The following is a 12,357-nucleotide window of genomic DNA, read 5'->3' as shown; positions in this document are numbered from 1 at the left end:
GACGATGGGGAGAAATACAGCAAGAGCATTGCTTCCGAGATATTTGCCCTTTCCCCCTTCTTTTGTTTTTTAACGGCGCTTCAGTGAGGAGGTCGCTTCTCTGAATCATATTTACTGTGAGGAATGACTTTCAAATTTCTCCCTGATATTCATTCCTGTCTGTGAATCTGCCTGTAAACCACATGCTCGGAAGCTCATCCTGCAAGTCCTGCTTGTGTCGGCTGGCCGCAGGCATCACCTGGCATTTCTCCTCTCCCGCAGCTGGATGGCTCCTGTCACTTACCCGCACAGGGAGCATTTCAAATGCACCCAAACACGCTGTTCAAAACGCTGCTGTTGAATATTTGAGCATAAAATTTATATTTAATGAGCGCGTGTGCTGGGAAAGTTTGAGCGCTGGCATTATTCATGCGGAAGAGACACAATGGGGTCAAGAGCACAGGTGAATCGAAGCGGTCCCACATCAGAACAAGCACTCGTGGGACATGGTTTTCTCTGCTCAGGCGGCTCCGTCACCTTCCGGCAGTGCTGCCACCCTGTCCCACTCATGCCCCTATTGCAGGGAGGTGTTTTGGGATGCTCTGGGATACGGTCCCCTGAGCTCAAAGAAGTTAGAAAATGACAGATTTTGGAAAGTGGAGTCTCCTCGGCTCTCCCATCACCAGGCAGCCTCCCAGAGCTGCTGTCATGGTGCCGAGGATGGAGATGAAGTCTCAGGCCGAAGGAAGAGTTCCTTTAGCCCAAAGAAGTGTCTGCGTGTGACACAGGAGCAGGAGGGCTCGGGGAGGATCGCTGCGCTCCTGGAGCGGTGATTGAATGTACCGCTGGAGGAGCTGTGACCTGTGTGGTTTATGGTCTCCTAATTACCCAGCTCAGCATTGTCACCATCCAATTAGTTCCCTTCAGTCCGGGGTATTTGTATAACTAATGACCGATTAAAGTCCCTGCTCTCAGCTCCCTGGGGCTGCTTTCCTTGGGGTCAGGTAGTGATGCAGGGCGGTGGTAGTACCTGATGAGCTCTTGACACCACTTTTCGGGGGGCTTGCTCCCTGGGACCATGGTCCCCGCTTTCGTTCAAGCCCATGGATGGGCTGCAGGTACAGCTCCGCCTCGCCAGGACTGATTCGAACTGGCACTGTTTCAGCAAGCATCGTTCTGCGTTCCCTTTGCGAGGGATGGGGGGAAAGCACAGCTCCGGGATGCTCTCCCCGCTCTGCCCCTCTCCGCGGCTGCAAAACAGGGTAATTCTAGTGCAGGGTACGCAGGCGTTTCCAGCACAGGTCTCTCAAAGGGAAGGGTCCCCCGAGGGACCACCTCCCCTCTCCGATGGCCCCACGCCACTGTGGGACTCCGTCTCCCAGGTGAGCCCTGCAAACAGCCAGGTCTGGAGAGGGGACGTGGCCCAGGAGGGTAAAGGGGGCTGGTCCTGCTGCCTGCGGGCAGCTCAGCTTCGGAGCTCTGCTTTCTTCCCTTCCCTCCTTCAGTGAGAAGCTGGAAACCCCCCATCCCTGCCTGCTTTACATGCTGAAGCTGAAATAAATGAAATTACCTTTAATTATTCTCATTACTTTCCTTGGGAATGCTGGAGTGAAAGGCAGCATTTAGCTGTGAGCTACAGCAGGGCTCTGCCCTTCCTCCTGCCCCCAGCCCGCTGCCAGGGGAGCCAGCCCCCCGGCCCCCCGCCACAAGGCATGACTCACTCCTCCAGCGCCCTGGACACACACAGAGCTCCCTTCTCCACCCGGGCGGGATGAAAGGAGGGGACAGAAGGGGAAGAAACTGGACAAAGTGGGGGGCAGGCATGGGGGGAGAGCTGAGAGCAAGGGGGACCAGGGGTCAGGGGCTGGGGGCTTGCGGGGGTCAGGGCTCGCAGCCAGGCGGGGATGACCTGCCCGTTTCCAGACCACCTCTGGGTTTGGGGACCCTCGTGGGGGGCAGTGGGGCAGAGTGGGTGTGAGTGGGGCGGTTCTTGCACCTTCCCGGCCGGTTGCAATTCCGCAGAGGCCAGGCAGGAGGGTGTCCGGCCATAGGGCACTTCCATCTCACTGCATCCCCCTTCCACTGCTTGTTTGTCCCATCCTGCGAGGTGCTGGGGGATGGATCCTGCAGCTCCCGGTGCCTCGCTGCCTGCAACAGGACAATGGGCAGGACGCGCTTCCAGCCGGAGGGTGCTGCCTTAGCTCCCAACCCCGGCCATGCTGGAGAAGAGCTGCCAATTATTCTTCCCTGTTTAATGATTTCTGGACCTGCAGCTTCGTTACGTGCCGTCTGGCACCTTTCAGCAGGTGCTTGCTGGGATATTTATGTATACAGGTCAGGCAGGCTGGCTCTGGAGAGGCTGCGAGGCTTCAGGCTGCTTTGCTCGGCGTGGCCGCCCCCCTCGTGCCTGTCCAGGGATGAGCCGGGAGCAGGACCACAGGGACCAGCAGCTCCCACGGGCTCCCCGGAGCAGGCACCGCTCTGCAAATGGCTGCTCCCCCTTGTCTCTTCTCTCCCCGTCTCCTAGGTATGGAGAAGGAGGATTTTCCTTTTCCCAGCAGCAGGGCTGGAGAGAAAATCCGTATCTCCTGAGCTGTGAAGAAAGGAGCACCCACCCTCCCAGCCAGCGTGCTTTCCATCCAGCTCATGTCCAGGAGAGAAGAAAGAGCAAATCAAACACCAGTCCCATGGGACCTCCCAAAATAGACCTTCCCTGGACCGGCAGTGCCCCGGCAGCAGCGGAGAAAGCCCTGTCATCTGAGAAGTGGGGAAGGGGAGCAGGGGGGCCGGGAGCCCAGTCCCAGATGGACACTGGGCCATTCTTCTGGAGAAGGTCTTGTTACCCTCCAAGGTCAGCCGTAAGTGACACTGAAACCGCCGGGGCCTTTGGGAACGAACATTGAGACACGTTCGCTGTCAAATGGAATCTATTAAAAGGGATTAGACGCTTTTTTCATCAATACCCCTGTGACACCATGATGGGTTGAAATTGCTGCAAAAACATCATTATTAAAAATGGGCCTATTAGTATTAGAATGGACAGAAGCTCCTCACTAATTTTAGCATCAGCCGCCGGAGACGGGACCAGAAGGGAAGCAGCGCAGGCGGCCCCGGGAAGGGGCTGTGGGAAACACGGGCGAGGTGGGAGCGGAGCAGTGCTGGGGGGCTGCGGCAGGGCGAGCATCGCCGCCGCGGCGCTGCCGGTCGCACCAGCCCAGCGCTCGGGCACGCGTGCTGCAGCGCTGCCTCGGCACGGGAAGCAAAGTGGTTGCTCGGAAATAGAGCAAACAAACATGCAATCGTCTTTGCTCCGAAGTGCATCCATCAGCGGCAAGAGATGCTCTGGACACAGGCGGGCACAAGTGCTCCTTCAGAGCTGACAATCCGGTTGAGAGCATCATCAGGGACAGAAAGAGACAGCTCGAATGTTTGAGGTCCATTACCTATAAAGGGGTTTAAGTGGAGGCTGGAGACTCTCGGGAGCTAGCAGGAGCTGGCAGGACCATGCCTCCCGGGCAGGGATGCCACGTGCCCAGGAGGACACAGCCCATCCTTGCGGCTGTTGGGATGGAAGCTCGGCACCGCCTGGCACAATCCGCCTGCGCATCCCGGATGCCTCGAATCCAAGGAGCGTTACCTGGGCTGGGTCAGAGGGAGGCAGTGGGCATGGGGAGAGCTGGGCGAGCCTGACTGCACCGGGGCAGGCATGTGGACACCTCTAGGCTGGAGCTGATTCCCCGATGAGGTGGATTGCAGGTTAGCTATTTTTTATTGCTAGGAAAGCAAAGCTAACAAGACAGAGTCGCACTGATGGTTTCTGCCCATTCGATGCACGGAGGGACTCACAGACTGCCTCTCACCGCAGTGCTACAGCCGTCCCCTGTGTGCACAAGGGCCCCAGGGGTCCCTGGGGCAGCGACTGAGCAGGGCTGGGGCTCGGGCAGCCCCGGCGGATGCTGGATCAACCCCCAGCTGCTGCCGCGTCCCATCCCAGCCAGAGCTCGCACCAAGCTGCTGCAGCGGCGAGCAGCATCTCCGAGGCGTCGCCTGCAAGGGGTGGGATGGACACGGCACCGCTGGGCAATGGAGCTCAATGGACCCCCACAGCTGTCACAGGGACACGGTGTGTAACCCCCAGGGGGGACGGGGGCAGCCCTGGGGGGGCTGCCGGGCTCCCATGGCCCCTCGCAAGGAAACCAGCCTCTGCAATTAGGGAAGTGCCTCTCTGGAGCCAGTTTCTTTCTTTACGAGTGCACAGGCTTTGTTCAGCAGAGCTGGCTGAAATTGTTGACAGGTTGGTTTTTCTACTGAGAAATGCAGTTTTATCAAAATTAAAGTGTTCCCTGGGAATGAGCGGATTTTGACAAAGTTTTTGAGGGAAATGTGTCTGAACAAATCACTTTAACTCTCTTGCTTTATTTTTCACAGAGGTAAAAATAACTCCTTGGATCTTTATGTGATATAAATTCTATAAAATACAATTAATCTAATATTTATAATATCGCATCATGCATTGACTCCGTCAACTGAAACATTTAGCTGTTGACAAAAGCATTCAAAAATTCTCTTTCATAAGGCAGCCGGCTCGCTCACCAGCACAAATCCCGAGCACTGAATTTCTCATGCAATGCAGATTTTGCTTTTGGAACGACCTGAGTATGCTACACAGCACCCAGAGCCGTGGCCGGTGGTTCAGAGGAGCGTCCAGCCCTGGAGGGTCCCGCCCCGGAGGGGTGGTTTGTGAAACAGGGGGGCAGAGGACACGCTGCAGCGGCCCAGGGGAGGCTGAGCCCCCAGCGCAGCCCCCCCTGCAGCCAGCACTCTCAGTGATTTAACCTGAGTTTGCTTTCTGCTGGCCCTCCCCAGCCTGCTGCAAAGCACCAGATGGTATCTGATATCCAGCCCTAAATGTTAGCTTTGATAATCAGCTACATACCATTATTATAATTAAGCCTCATTTGTGTGCAGGCTTTCCTTCTTTATTCTCTCCTCTCCTCTTTTCCTTTCTTCCTTGCTTCCTTCTTTCTCTTTCCTTCCTTCCTTCCTTTCTTTCTTTCTTTCCTTCCTTCCTTTCTTTCTTTCTCTTTCCTTCCTTCCTTTCTTTCTTTCTCTTTCCTTCCTTCCTTCCTTCCTTCTTTCTTTCCTTCCTTTCTTTCTTTTCTTTCTTTCTTCCTCTTTCTTTCCTTCTTTCCTTCTTTCTTCCTTCCTTTCTTCCTTTCCTTCCTTCCTTTCTTCCTTTCCTTTCTTCCTTTCTTCCTTTCCTTTTTCTTCCTTTCCTTTTTCTTTCTTTCCCCCTTTCTTACCACAGGACCCTGATCCTGACCGAAAGCACAGGGTGAGTTCACTATCAGGGTTACGCCTTGCACGGCTGCAGGGACGGATCCTGCCCTTGCAGACAGTGGCCGTCCGAGGGACCCACTCTTTCCCAGCCCAGCTGAGACCCCAGGTCCTCCGGACTTTCCCCTCCAACCCCATTTGAGAGCGATGGGGTTGTGTCCCAGGCGAGGCACTCAGCACCCCGAGCACCCCGGCTGCTCCGGCAGCGGCTGCAGCTGGCAGGGAGGGGGCTGCCGGTGCAGAGGTGCCCGGCCAGCTCGGGGTGCAGGCCTGGGAAGGGGGTGCGGGAGCAGGGGTCCCCCCTGGCTGAAGGGCTCCAGGTGGCATTAAGACCAGCCACAGCTCTTGGGGGTAAATCGCAGCGAGTCCTCGCCATGAAGAAAGCCAGGGGCCTCCTGCTGCCGGGGTCATTTGTGAGCAGCGCTTGGACGGGGCTTATTTCTCCTAATTGGGCTGATTTCGGTAATTTGCGCCCGGCCATTTTGGAGCATTGTTTGTTTGCATTTCCTCACGGCTCACTCATTTTGTGCACTAATTAGGTAATTTCCCACATAACTTGGCTGGCTCCCCCTGCTCCCGCTCCCCACGAGGACTGTCCGGTAGCACCCGCTCTGCTGGGGGTGTCCCTGGGGCTGCTGGGGAGGGAGCGGTGGGTGATGCCCCATGCCCGGCTGCTGGCATCTGCTTCCCCCCACGCAGCCGGTGGCCACGGTGCTTTTCCCCTGGGCAGTGGGATTCGTCTTGGAAAGCTCAAGGCGCTGGAAGGGTGACCAGTAACGCTGTGTTTGAAGGAAGGGGTGGAAGGATTTTGCACGTGGCCTGTCACAGCCCGTCTGTGCTCGCTTCTCCCTCTGCTCTGCTGCACCCTCTCTGCTGTCCAAGCCTTGGGCTCCCAAAGCCAGACCCTCCCTGGGACTTTCTCTCCCTATTGCCCTCCCTGGGAGGCTGGTCTCACGGCTCTGCTGCTCGAAGCACGCCCTAGGACAGCAAAACCTCCTCCTGGCAGCTGGGCTGTGCTTTGAACTCAGACTTCTGAGGGCACAAAGCTCCTGCAAGAGCCATCCTACTCCCTTCAGCCCCATCCGCCCCGCCGACGGGCACAGCTCTCACCGCCAGCGGAGAGGACCCGCTTCTGCTCAAGGACCACCTCTGGCACGTCCATGGAAGGTGGACAAGCAGCTGGCGAGCAAGGCAGCCCCTATGCAATCCCTCACCTGGTGTTGGCTCTTTTGTTTGCAAACCCAAAATACCCCAGAAAGCCCACAGCCCCGTACGTGGGATGCCTGTCCCGGCAGCATCTCCCGCTGGCTGTGGGCGCCCGGTGCCCGCCCGGCAGAGCCGGACTGCGACGGTCATGTGGAATTTGTGGACTGGCATCAGAAGGGCCGGCATACCAGCGTACCTCCGGGCATAGCCGCCTCGTAAAACAGGCTTTTTAATTAACCGTAGGAATAAAGCCATGGACAGTCCGTAACCATGGCGACGCGGAGCCAATCCCAGAGGATCCCCAGCCAGCTGGAATATTTGCTGGATGGCAAAGCTTCAGACCAACGTTTAATGGTGTTCGACTCTATTCGGGGAAACAATTACATGCTCCATTTTCAATGTAGTCAGCTGAACAATAGATTAAATGAAGCAATTTAGACAGAGGCTTCTCTGCTGCTGCCCGGCCCATGGGGCTGCTCCTCCGCCGGGCTGGACCGCTTCCTTCCGAGAGCAGCCCTGGGGAGACGTCGGTGCTGCCCACGGCGAGAGCCGCCCCCTTGCAGGGACGGGAGAGGTCCTTGCACTGGTGGTGGCCCCAGCTCGTTCCTCCTGGGCTTCCTTGGGTGGCCTGGGCTAGCAGAGAGGTGGCCCACCTACGCTCATCCCTTCTCTCTGACCATGACTGGGGTTGGATGGTTGAAAGAACTACCATCGCTGCCTACTTAACTTTGCAGACCTGCAGTACAAGGTCTCCCTTGCTGATTTTCTCCCAACTCACTTCGGTGTCTCAGTCTCTGCAGACCACTCTCTCCCCGTGCTGGTGGGGCCACGCAGCCGGTCCCGGCACGGTTGATGCTCCGCTCCCCTCCCCACCCTGCTGCCTGCTGTCACCCTTCCTCCGCCGTGACACACGTCTCTGTTTCTCACCTCCCTTTCTCAGAGCTCGCCCTTCCTCAGCTCCGTGACCTCCTTTCTCGTTCAGGAATAGCCTGTTCCCGCACTGGTGTGTCATCGCCATTGCACAGAAACCACCTCATGGAAAGGAGACACGCCGTCGAGACAAATGCCTTTTAAGGCATGCTGGGGTTTAATTAATTGCTGCCTTTATTTTACTGGTATAAAAAATGCAGGTCTTTTAAATATTTTCTAAGATGACATCAGTGCCTTCAGTTTAGTTTGGATTTTATTATTGTTATTATTTTAGCTATTCAAAGAATGTGAGGAGTAGTGGAGGTTAGTGACTCCTTCCCTGCCACCACGCCTTGCTTAGGCTTGTTTTTCCTTCTCCTTGACCTTAGCACATCCATTGGCATGACAATCCACTCCGACCTTCTACGTTATGTCCTTTCTCTGCAAGTAATTGGTTTGCTCCCTTGGCGGTTCAGCTTATCAAGCCCTATCTGATACTCTCGGCAGCCTTTCTCCTCTGCGGTGTTCTGCAAGGTTTATTATTCTCCCCCTCTTCCTGAGCCGGCTGCTCCATCTTAGCCATTTCACCTCTGGTTTTACAACCACGGGTAGGGCTAACAGTTTAATGGACAAGCCCGCTCTTGCACAATTACTCCATGAAAATGTTTCTTGGATTCGCGATGAGTGTTTGCCTGGCAGTTGAAAAGCAGAGGGGCTTTTTTTGGTGCCCAAGACCTTTTGAAGCCGCCTGATGTCGGGAGGATGAGCATACAAAATTGATTGCTTTCTAAGTGCCATCAAGTTGGGCTCACAAAATCACTGGTTGTTCTTGAAAATGTAGGCTGTTATTCTTCTGCCGATGACTCAACTAACACTAAGCATTAATGGAAGAGTGTTATTAGGTACGGTTACTCAAACGAGGGTTACTCAACTAGATATTTATCCCCATGAGAAGAGCTCTTCCTCCTCACTCACCTTTTCTGCCTCTTTTGTCAAAGCAAACTCGAGGGCTTATTTCAGGTTTCAGCGTGTACCATCTTGAAGAGAAAGATTTGTCCCTAGGGCAGAAGGAAACCATCCAAAAGCCACGTCCTCCTCCTCTTCCTCTCCTGATTTTACCCTTTCTCCACCTGACTGTGGACCTCTGGCACCACCACACTCTTGTGGCTTGGAAAGGTCCTAGAAAAGAAAGCAAAAAGCAGTGTTTCTTGAAGTTTTACAAATTGCTGCTGCTGCTTCCTGGTCTGAGCCCTGCCTGGGGTTGGTGGCAGCGGAGGGGATGGAGGAACTGCTCAGGGGTGGCCGTGGTGGGACCACCAGCCCCTTGCATAGCCTGGTTCTGGCACGAACCACTAAGTGCAACCACACCAAAAAGGAGTTTGGCCTCTGTTTCCATTCTGGAGCTCAGTAGTAGAGGACAAAAGAGAAAGAAAGAGGGAAGAGCCAGGCTGTGCTTGAGCACAAATTGTTTATCAGTATTTTCCAGGAGGCATCAGCAGTTCTTTAAAGAGGACAAAACCAGAGGGATTTTACAGAGAAATCCTTGTAGGGGCTCCGGTGGTATAATTAGTTTCTATATTTGACCAATGTAAAAGTTTATGTTTAAGTCTCCTGTATTTTTAAAATATGACATCAATGTCTTTGGCTTTGTTTTGATTGTCCTTAACTACCAGGTTTTATTACTATTATTTTTTTAAACTATTTCAAAAAAATTGAGAATATTTACTCAGGGCATAAAAATACCCCTGAATTCTGATGTCTTTGGCAGAGAAGTGGTGGTCCCGTTTGTTTTGCATGTGATGAATACTCCTGCTGCCACGTTACTCCCACCACAAATTCAACGATTGTTTAATTTTCAGCTCAATTTTTAAAAACCTAAATGTTCTGAGCCGAGTTAATGTTATATTAATTTTTTAAACCAACAAGGCAAACTGGCTTGTAACATAAATATTTTACCAACCATTTATAAATATCTTGGCTGCTAAAAAAGCCAACACAGTTGTTCAAAATGCTTCAGAGGCTTCATGCTTGGTGCGAGCCGTGCCGGCGGCAGTGCAGTCCAGCAGGATGGAGGGATCCGGTCCGGGAGATGGAGGCAGTGACTCAGACCCGCTGGAAGGTTTTCAGATCTGGGGGAGTTTCGTTCCCGTTCCTCCCCAGTCTCTCTGTTTTCTGGAGCTGAATGTGGGGAAAACTGTGTTGCAGCTGCTCCTGACTGCGGGGAAATCTGCTCTTGACTTGCTCCCATCCCTACCCTGCCTGGTCGTGCGCTGGATCCTGTCGGCACCGCTGGGATGGGCACGCTGCTTGGCACAGAAGATAATGAGGGCACCGCATCTCATTTCTGCAGAGGTTGGTCCTCTGACCCCGACCTGGGGACCGGACAAATTCTTCTGTTGATGATGGATTTCTTTTTGGTCGGATCAGCAGTGCTGACAGCCCGCGGGGCAGCGACAGCCCCCTCCGCGCCATACTCACCCTGGGACCTTCCACTATGACCAGCGATGGGCTGGGGGGGATGCAGATGAACTGGGAACCTTGCACAAAATCAAATCAAATTCCTGATCTCGGGGGGAGTTTGAGACCAGCGTTTCCAGCAGGAAAAACTACAGGTGACCGGGGCTTGCCCTGTCCCTGGTGGGAACCTGAAGGGCTGGAGCCAGGAGGAGACGCGGGGAGGGCAACAGACTTTATAAAATTCACTTTCAAACAAGTGAAAACAGCGTTAAACAAACGTGTAGCCCTTTGTAAGGAAGGATAATCCCTCCATTCAGATGTTAACATTAAGGAGTTATAACAAGGCTTTAGTTGTTTTCTCTTCAGAGCAGTAATTCCGTGAGTACATCTTGGGAAATTTTCCAAAGGGTTGGGAAGTGACAGTAATAAAACAGGACAGGTACCTTTGAGGGCAAGCACGGGCTGTAATGGCCATGAGCCCGCGCAGACCTGGCCGCGTACCCATCCTGGGCATCGCTGATGGGCTTCTCCTCTTGCCGCAGGAGCAGAGCAAGGAGAGATGCTACAGGGCGGAAAAATAATAATAATAACAGAAAAGTGGATGGGATGGAATGGAATGGGATGAGAAGTCTCTTCCCCACCAGGCTGAGTTCTGGGTGGGCCTGTGGAAACGGTGGGAGGTGTGGGACGAATGGGGGTGGCAGGAGCACAAGGAAATCTCCCTTCCCTTCCCTCCCCTTGCCTCATGGGCAGCTCCTGCCCGTGCTGCCGCGCTGCCAGGTGGGCTGGTTTTGCTCAGCGCCGCCGTGAGCCATGCATGGGATATCAGGGGATCAGTTTTGCTGCAGGGTGCCGAGGGAATCACAGCACCCAGGAGTCCTGCACTCCCACCACCCTGCTCGTCTGCACGCTCACCCTGCCTGCCAGGGTCCGTGTGGCTGCCTGCAAGCTCACCTGCCTTCTATCGCCATCCTCCCGCCTGTAGGCATTTTGTTGGACATTTCATTCCCCAGGCTCATCAGTGCAATGTCTTTGCCATCGCTGCATTCACACAGACGACAGTCTTCTGCAGCCTGAAATGGAAGAAAATGCAGCAGCCAGCCCGCAGCCCAGGGAGCTCCTCTGGGGACAAACAAAAAAGTGTGCCCGGAGCCCCATGCCCCCCCGAGCCTGTGTGCCAGCTGCTTGTGCCTGGCATGGGGGAGCCCCGTGGGCTTGCCCAGGCTGGGAGCAGGGCTAGCTGGGGCCAAGCGGGCCAGCAACAGCCTCCTCTCCGAACCCGAAGCTGGACATCGACTGCAGGAGCTGCCTGTTGCTCCTGGGAGAGCTCTGGGGCAAAGGCTGCGGTGGAAATGGCATCACGAGGAAGATGTCAGACGATGACGGGAAGCGCTGGGAAGCACCACGAGTGTGGTCGAGGAGGGACAGTATCCAGGCATCCCGGGATGTAAACACCAAACACACGCGAGGTTGCCAGAGGAGATGGGATGAAATGAAAAACGCAGGCTCAGTGCCAGGTTCCCAGTGGCACAGGGCATTTGGGTCTAGCAGAGCATCTGGGCGGGATGGGGCATGCTCAGAGGGCTTGGGGGGGACTGGAAAGAGTGCTTCGGGTCACCCAGCCCCCCCAGCCTCTGCTGCCTCGCTGGGGGGGCTCTCCACCAGCCCCTCCAACGCGAGTGGTGAATGCCGGGATCCCTGCAAAGCTTCCTGCCAACGTGCCGACAGCGCTCCGGGCTCCTTCTGAAACGTGGCAGCAACCTTGTCCCGAGCAGCCAGGGCAGGAGTGAGATTTCTGCTTCCTGACAATAGCCGAGCGTGGGCCAGCCTGCATCCCCCGGGGTGTTCTTCCACCCCGCTATCCCCCAGACATGCCGGAACGGTGGGACACGAGTCCAAGCCTGGATGTTTCCTCTCCGCCTCCCTCCTCCCCTCCCGTCCCTGCGGCCTGTCTTGTCTGCATCCGATGCTCCAGTGAGTATTAATAGAGTTGCAATGTCTGACGTCTCAAAGGAATCCCCTGTTGGGAAAAAAGCTGCTCCGGGGCCTGGCGGTGGGGCCGGCACATCCCTTCTGCGGCAGTGGAGGGCTCCGGCGCTCCCCGGGCTGCTCCCGGCACAGGACCTGGGCTTTACAGGGCTCCTGAATTTAAACCTAAATTATAGATCCCCGTACACTGGATCCGTATATTTAAGCATTTAATGGGGTTTTACGTAGGCTATTTTTACAACTTTAATGCACTTAGCACTAATTTGGGGAAGTTTAATGCAAAACACATAAATGTTGGATGGGAGACGGCCGAGGTGTTTTACAGCCACTGGGAATTACACAAAGTATGTGGGGCTCATTTCGACTTCTGATATCACTCAGCACAAAATTACCTTTGCCTGGCCGGGTGCCAGGGAGCCGCGGGCTGCGGCTGGCAGGCGTGATGTATTGCAATGTCACTCTCAGAGCGGTGACCGTGGC

Source organism: Calonectris borealis, chromosome 13 (assembly GCF_964195595.1).
Source record: "Calonectris borealis chromosome 13, bCalBor7.hap1.2, whole genome shotgun sequence".
Taxonomy (NCBI): Eukaryota; Metazoa; Chordata; class Aves; order Procellariiformes; family Procellariidae; genus Calonectris; species Calonectris borealis.
This window is presented reverse-complemented; position numbering follows the sequence as displayed.